The sequence below is a fragment of the Neolamprologus brichardi genome, chromosome 8 (assembly GCF_056152115.1).
Source record: "Neolamprologus brichardi isolate AB-2024 chromosome 8, ASM5615211v1, whole genome shotgun sequence".
Lineage (NCBI taxonomy): Eukaryota > Metazoa > Chordata > Actinopteri > Cichliformes > Cichlidae > Neolamprologus > Neolamprologus brichardi.
Genome location: NC_142111.1, coordinates 8,778,784 through 8,787,561, shown reverse-complemented (window position 1 = coordinate 8,787,561; position 8,778 = coordinate 8,778,784).

The following is an 8,778-nucleotide window of genomic DNA, read 5'->3' as shown; positions in this document are numbered from 1 at the left end:
ACTAATAAGAGTTTAATAAATGTCATCCATTAACTGCAAAAATACACGTACTGAGGATGAGCCCCGATGACGAGTGCTGACACTGTGCCTGATGTTTATCTGTGTAAGTTATAGTTAATGGTTGTGAATATGAGAAAAAAAACAAAACAAAAAACAAGTTCGTCTGCGTCGAATCTTGAGCTGAATTGGATCAGATCATTACAGCTCTAGTCAAGCATCCATCATCACCCACAAAAGAAGAACATAGTCTTTCCATGTGGTGGATTGCTTTCCTGTGGGAACAGTTGCTCTCTGGTTGCCCATTTCTCCCTTCTGTTTCCCACCAGCTGGGACTGCTGCTCAGCCACCCAGCCATAATGTCATAATTGTCCTGTTTCTCTGCTCCTCTTCAGCAAGCCTGAAACAATGGACGACAGCTTAGGCTCAGGGCCCGTGGCATACTGGGTGGGTCTCCGATTATTCCCCACACCTGCTGCTCTCACCTGGGCACTGTGAAGATCTCATTCAAGGAGTAGAAAAGCAGCCTGGTGCTTCAAGTGAAAGTTGTAATAATCCCTAACTGGACAAATATCTGACTAAAGGAATATGTCAACTCTTTTCAGTTTGGGCTAATGCATGAATGACATCTTAGTCACCAGACAGGGAATTTACTGTAAAACAACTCCAAAGCAGCTAAAAATGAAATCATCCTTCAGTGGAGTTCCCCAGGTCTCAATTAGGCCTGATGACTAACCTAGAGGGAGCTTGTGTTTAAGTCAGCGGAGGAAATTATTGCTGGGGAGGTGTGTTAATTGATTTTTGGCCACAGAACCACAAAACAATTACTGATCACTTATTTATGTTTTGCCAGCCACGACAAACAAGGGGTTTCAATAAAGCAGCAGGAAGGGGCACACTAAAGCTGTACACAGGGGATCAAAGTCACACTGGAAAACTATAATTGCAAGAATATTTCATTCAAAGCTATGATTAGATTTCTTTTTTGACATTAATTTTATATATTTGGCCCGGTGGCGCCAGTGTCCGGCAGCCTCGCCTCTGTCAGTGCGCCCCAGGGTGGCTGTGGCTACAATGTAGCTTGCCATCACCAGTGTGTGAATGTGTGTGTGAATGGGTGCATGACTGGTTGTGTAAAGCGCTTTGGGGTCCTTAGGTACTAGTAAAGCGCCATACAAATACAGGCCATTTACCATTTTACCATATCTAACAGCGAGCATAAAAGTTTCACTGCAATGACACAATGAGCCAAACATGTTTCTACATGTTTTTGAATATAAAAACATCATCCCTTGTGGATCATCTGGCTAAAAGACAAGCGCACATACAAAATGGGACACAAAGGACCAGGGAACAGGTGTCCTGGATGTACTGTATGCAGCTTCATCAGGTAAATGAAACCACAATACCATCTGCCTCAATCCTCTATCCCCCTCTTGCAGGATAGGTGTGCTGAGAGAAATAACGCTTACCATGTACGCACAACTGCGGAACATTTCAGCATTTTTTTCCCCAAGATTTCCTTATAAGCTCATTTGTGGTAGACGTGACCGGCGTCGGCAGTGATGTACTTCCCGTTGGTTTGTCCCTCCGTCTAGCCTGTGGAGAGATCCTATGATAAAGATTTTAAATGGGGCCTGTTTCTCACCAGCTGCCTCCTCCGGTCACGTTAACTTGGACCTCATTAGTCATAATCTGGTCCCCAGGGCCCGCCTTGAAAAACCTCTGCCTGCTTGGCAACTGCATAGAAATGCTCCGAGCAAAACGTTCCTCTCATGTGCCTGACCCAGAGACGAAAGAAGCAAAATCTTTTATCTGATGGATGGAGCTTTGGCAGTTTTCCTGTTCGAATGAGGCGGAAAGGAAACGCTTTCTCCAAGAGCTGAACTTCAGATAACAGATACAGCCACTTCTGAAAATCTTAATGTGTGGATACATAGTTGTGCAGTCGAGTGATTGAAAGCAAAACATCAAAAATAATGTTAGTATATATATTTTTTGTGACTACACCTAAAATGGTAACCATTTTTAAAAGGCAGGGACAGAAGCCGAGAAACAAGCAGTGACCTGAGGATAGTAATCTCTGGCCGGAGAACAGACATGATGTAGTGATAACAGCAGCAGAGTCGCTGATCCTGCTCATACCCAAACATGTAAGCTCTTCGTTGGCTGTGTAGAGACTAGCATGATATCAAACACATCCATATTTCAGTGACAGCAAGCTTTAGGCTAAAACAACCCAATTAGATGTATGTACCTGTTATAAATACAGCCCACAAGGAGATGTAAGCCCAGCCCTGGGAGGTTGTCTGAGGAGATGTGCTTTTTAAAACTGCATCACGACTTTGATCCTATTAGGCCCAGGGAATCTTTTTTTAATGTACCCTAAAACCAAATGCTCCAAGTAACCTAATTAAATTTATATTATTATACCTTAAAAATGTTGCTAAAAAAATGTTCTTAAAATTGATAGTTTCTTGTAGAATTTCTCTACTTAAGAGTTATTAGTTTTGGTTTTTGAATTAAGCACCAAATAAAATGACACATATAATGACAAATATATAAAATGATTGAAAATTAATGAGAATAATCAATAATTAAAGGAGTATTTGAGTTATAATTTTAATTTTATAATTAATAGGAATAAAAACAAAAAAAAACCCCATATAAAACATTGCAAGGCCACGCTGTGCTAATTATATATTTTAAAAAATAAATGTAGAGGTAGGAATTGCAATTAATATAAATCTCAACGTATTCACAACATTCCTGAACAGAAATAGGCCTCTGTACCTGGGGTGAGGGTGTGGCCATGAAAACAACGTGACATGCCATTGGATGTTGGGACACATAATAACATGACGCTAAGCATCGGCCAATGAATGTGAACTAGCAACCACAAGGTCGCGGGTATGGCTGCACTGTAGGAAAAAATCCTAATATAAAAGTATTTTACTGTGCATTTTACAGTTTTGTTCTGTTCTTCTAGAATATCATTAAAGTTACGTAAATAGACTGTGATTTCACATTTCAAATGTAAATTAATGTTAAATCACTGTAATGTAATAAAACATAATTTTCATGATTATTAAATGTATCTGTCTGTACATATGCATATTTAGATTGTTAAAATACATTCACAAATGTATCATGATTTCACAAATATCTGTCCGTTATTTGAAAGACTGAACTGTTGAATTCAAATGTAATGCTATGGAAAAGTATATAACATGATTCCTATAAGCTTGTGTTACATCACATAAGCATTATTATCTCTTGGTATTGTGTCCATGGTCAAGACTCTTCACCTACCGCCTACTGGTGATGGCCAGAGGGGCCGATGGTGCGATATGGCAGCCTCGCCTCTGTCAGTCTGTCCCAGGGCATGCAATCCATTATTATTTAAACCAACTGTTAACTGTATATTTCTGTACATTTACGTATTATGATTCATATTGCCACATTCATTGACCTTGTTAATAGGTAATTTCATTGTTTGATCACGTTAAAATGTTCCTAATTTAATGTCTAAAAGCACTTGGAAAAGGCAGAATCCCATGTAAAATTAGTGCAACAAACTGTATTGTCATTACTGGAAATAACCGTATTTTTATGAGGAAGTTATTTTCTGTTATTTTACGGTAGTATTTTGGTGCCTCAGCTGCCTGAATATTACCGTTTTTTTAAGATTTTTTTTTAACAGTGCAGGCTGAAATAAAAAAAATTTGAAAAGAACAGAAATAAGCTAATAAAACTTTTAAGAAATAATGGTGTTTAAAAGTAAACCGTCTAGTTTAAAACATGTAAATCAGCCTACTTACTAGTTGTCTAATACCATTTGTGCTGCTGCATACAGTGTAAAAAGTTGGAAAAAAAAAGTAAACTCAAAATATCAACATGATTCAGTAGCTTTTTGAGTTTTCTCAACTTTTGCCAGTTTATTAAATTTTGTATTGTTTTTGTAAATTTTATTTTTAATTTACTAAGATATACAAGATTAAACAAGAGGTTTGGCAACTTCATTTTTCCTCATCACATAATTACAATATACCTCTGAGGCTAACAATAAAATTCCAGCTTCAGTAGTATGCATTCCCAGCTTCAAATAAAAAAGAATATCTTGTTAAGTAACAAAAAACAAACAAACAAACTTTAGTGTCAATAACATCTGCAGAATTGGTTTGGCAGTTTTTTTAAGCTAGATGCAACCGTCCTATCTCTCCTGGATTGGAACCAGCAGGGCTTGTACAATAATTGGTAACCACTGACTTAAAATTTGCTTTGCTTCCTCTCAATGGCGAAAAGCAGACGTTTTACAAATGAGGTGAATGTGCCAACACCTACACTATTATAACACATAACATTTAAGCTAACTTTCAGCTGTATGCTCTTGATTTCATTGATTCAGTAGCACAGATACAATTATAGCAAAATTTTAAAAGGTTAATGTATTTCAATATTGTAGGGGTTAAAAAGTTTACATAACACATGAGAGGTCCCAAGATCACTGATCATTTGAGATCACTTGATACCACTGCTGGTACCAAACCTGAATAATTGCCAAACCAAATATTTTACTGTTAAACTTATGGAAATATTATAAATAATAAAGTTCAAATTGTCAGTGAGCAACAACAGTCAAAAGCTGAGAAAACTCAAAAGTTGTTGAATTAGTTGCCTTGATATTTTGAGTTTTCTTTCTTCTATTTTTACAGTGTAGGTCACTGATGAAACACATTCCTTTGGAATTGCATTAAATAGCAGTATTGACTCATTTTTCCTGGAGATTCTTGGCATATTGCAACGCCCTACTAATTTTTTTGGTCTGTTTTCTTTGCCTGTATCTCGCCCATCTATACACTATAGTCTGCACATAGTTCATTAATACTGTAACACATAGAGAGTGGGATTAGCATTAACAAATCTTAGCTTTGCTACACATAATTATTATATATTTTTTCATTTACAGTTACAGTTCAGCTGCTCAGCTTGTGTTTTATCTGCCATCATATTGGAATAGGTTTTGATGCCATGTGTGAAATGAGTTGCTATGTAGATTACTATTAGTGTGTTTGAAAAGATTCATAAAGTGTGCCAAAAAAGGTAAGATATTTGAGGTAAGATGTCTTATGGAAGTTGATACAAACTTGGTTATTGCTCAGTAAGGAAAATATGAAAAATTATTTTATGGAAATATTGTAAATATTTTAAATACAATATTGTAAATATTATAAAAATGAATTAATCATATGATTTGAGTAGAAATTATGTTACTTATAGCTACATAATGTAAGGTAATTAAACACAACAACAACAGCTTGGTTTACGCAGAATATTTACAGCAGCAGCAGAATATAGTTTGACGTCTGGATTCTGAGATCACTCCCCACTGGGATGCTGGGCTAGTGAAGGGTTGAAAGAGCCGGCAGGTATGCACGCGAGCAGCAGCACTGACATGTCAGCTTAAATGACGTGGGGAGAGGGAGGTATTTTCCTGTTGTATGACGCTTGAGTTGACTGCCTGAATTAGCTCAAAGGCTTCGCTTTTTGAACTGAAACTATGTACTTACGTGATCTGGCTGTACTCAAAAAGGACATATGACATGTACACAAAATGTTTAAATTCTTAAGTTTGTCACTTTAAGCAAGTTGCTTTGATTTTTTTATTTACAGTGTGCGTCCCATTTATTGAGTGTCTTTGGCAGGGTGCCATTTTCATTTTCAAAAGGCAAATCAACCTTTTTTGATGCACAGATAGACATTTTCAAAGGGGAGTGTGCATTTAAGATGAGCAAATATGAAAAGTGTGATGTTAAACTGTTGATATAAATAATGACACTGCAGCTAAACAGTGAAATAATTAACTGTTGATTTCAGAGAGAAATATAATATTTAGTAAATCATTTTTAGGCAACCTTTTTCCCTGTTTACTTTTTTAAATCTATTTTTTGTGTTTGAAGCCCCGAAGGCCACAAAGTCCCCAACTGCCCGAGGGAGGTCACCTTCAATTGTTTCCCATTAGATTTAAAATCCCGTTGTTTTGTCATCTTTGTCCCTTCCTGCTACTGTTCTCTAGTGCACACTAACTCCAGAGCCAGGAGGAATGTTGGAGTAAGACTGGCCAACAATGACCAAAAAAAACCAACAATCACAAAAGCCAAAGGGCCAGATGCGACTTAGTCACCGCCCCTACATACACAATGCCCATACTTGCCTCAATGCTTCACCCTGCCCCGCCATTTCAACCCAATCCTTGCCCCCCTGCCAGGTCAGGAATGCTGAGGGACAGCAGCCCTTTCCCCCAGGAGTCCCACCTGGGTTTCTCAGGAAGATTAGGAGGTGGTAGAGGAACTGGGAGTGTCCCAGCGAAGCTCGCTGTTGTTCCCACTTAGAGAACCTTTTGGAGAAGGACCAAGTCTGGAATTCTCAGGTCTTAAATTTCATGCTGTATTGCAACAACCTTGTAGGCTTATTTCCGCTTCACTGGTTTGGCGACCATTCAAAAATGCAAAACCAACGCAACTGCAACACAGCAGTTTTCTATTACTGAGCTTTCCATTATGAATAACTGAACACAGCCTCATTAAAGGGGCTTCTCCTCAGTGGCAGCAGACTGTTAGCAAACATAAAAGTGTGATTGCTGATTTTATGGGCTTTGCTTTCAAACTTGGTTTCCCTTGACTTCCGTGTTGGCGTTGGAGCTTTGCTCAAAACCAACGTTCCAGCCGTCTGCCAGACTCCCAGGAGAAAAGAACCACAGGGAACACCATCAGGTGTGTTCACCGTGCTGAGGCACTCATCAGGTGGCCTGAGGCTCCACAACAGCTGTGTGGGTGGCAACACAGGGCCACCAACTGCTGACATTACATGAGCACTGCTGGTTACACAGGGAGCATGACAGCATATCCTTAGCCCCCGCAGACTGTGTGCTGAGCATGAAATGAGAACACACACACACACAGCGTGTATGGACAGCATGTACAGGAAAGTCAGTTTGTGAGAGTTCGTGGGTGTTTAATTCTTATTAACTCTAAAACCCACTTATATTTCCTTCCTTGTGACTATAAATATCAAAATGCTCTACTGGATGTCAATGACTAGTAAAGTAAAAATTCTAGTCTGTCGAAAAAATGTAAAAAACAAAATGCCTTAATGTTAAAAGAGCAAAGGGGGGGAAAGCGCTGTAAGGAAATCTGCTTACATCTGCACGGCACATTTAAGGATTACCTCAACCATATAAAGTCTCACCATGTTACACACTGGTGAAAAGACAAACAACAGCAATAGTGGCAAGAAAAGCGAACTGAGCGAACTCCAGATTTTAAGATCGCTGCTACAGCTGGGTGTTACCTCAGCAAACCAAACCAAGGAGCCAAACTTCAGAGTTTTCCGCAATTAAACTACAATGTCTGAAATTCCAGCGCTGAGATAAAAAAGTAATCCACATCCTTCGGTCCCAATAGCAAAAGTGTTACCAGACCAGACAATGTGATCATCTGTTCTCACATCTTTGCACTTTAAGTTTTTTCATCTCACACTTTCCTCAGCAACCGAGTGTTATTCAGTTGGTAGCAGTTTGATCTGAATATGAAACTGGGTTCTGGTGTTTCCTAAGCATAGCTTCACATGAATACATTTCAGCTATGTAATAATAACACTAAGTACATTTCGGTGATCGAGGGAGAAGCTCTGACTAGTAATTGTGCATCAGTCTGCAGTTTTCTCAATCTTTCTGTGAACTGTAGGAAGATTTAAGGAATCTTTTTTAAGCTGAGATATAATCTTGCACTCCTACACGTGAGCCACTGAACAGCATACATTATAATATAGAACATAAAGCAGTGAGATTCAATTTCACTCGTTTGAAGGCTGTATGTGCATAATTATACATTTAAAAAATAAGGTAAATAGCTGGAAAACCATATACTTATTTTACAACAAAAGCATCAATTTTATTGCCTCTTTCAAGATTAATTGTGTTTCAACTTGTCTGAACATTAATAAAATTGTCATAAATGTCCATGCTAAATTCCAGTAAGGTGCAGCTAGATTTACAAGTATGAAAAAGTACTTAGACTCACAGCTTCACTGTACGGTAATAGACTGTAATAGACTTTAAGTCTATTAAAGTGATGCATTCATAACCTGTGTGCCAATAAATCATATCCAAGGGATACAATTTTAAGACCAATTAGTTAGAAAACCCAAACAATCAATAAAGGTTTTTAACTGTTTTCGCCACAAATGATTATACCATATTTGCTGTGTAAACAGATTAGTGATTCCACAGTGTAAAGCTCATCATGCAAATGAATTGCCAGTCAAAATCAATAACTCCTAAAGTTGCCAGATCTTATCCATTTAGACGTCTCTTTTCAGATATTGACCATGAACACAAGACGGATTTTGGCTTAGGAAACTTAACATCATAATAGCTACCTTAAAAAGTTTAAGTAGTGTAATGCATTGCTCTCGAGTGAATATCTATTTTCACCCAGTAAATGATTAATCTCAGCAGGACATAGCAAGTTTGTTTGCATCTAGGTGAAACGGAAACCCAATCCATCAGGGCAGGGTGAGGCCGGTGGGCCTGTGCTGTGTGACATAGTCCAGACTCCTTCCTGACAAATCTGGATTCACAGCTGACACATGTGTTACTAACAGCAGACACTGAGGGAAACAAGGGCACCAAGAAACTATCAGAAATCAGGAATGACCATTATCTTACTCTGCTTTATTATAGCTAAAACAAATTAATAGCTAAGTTGTTCATTTAGAAAT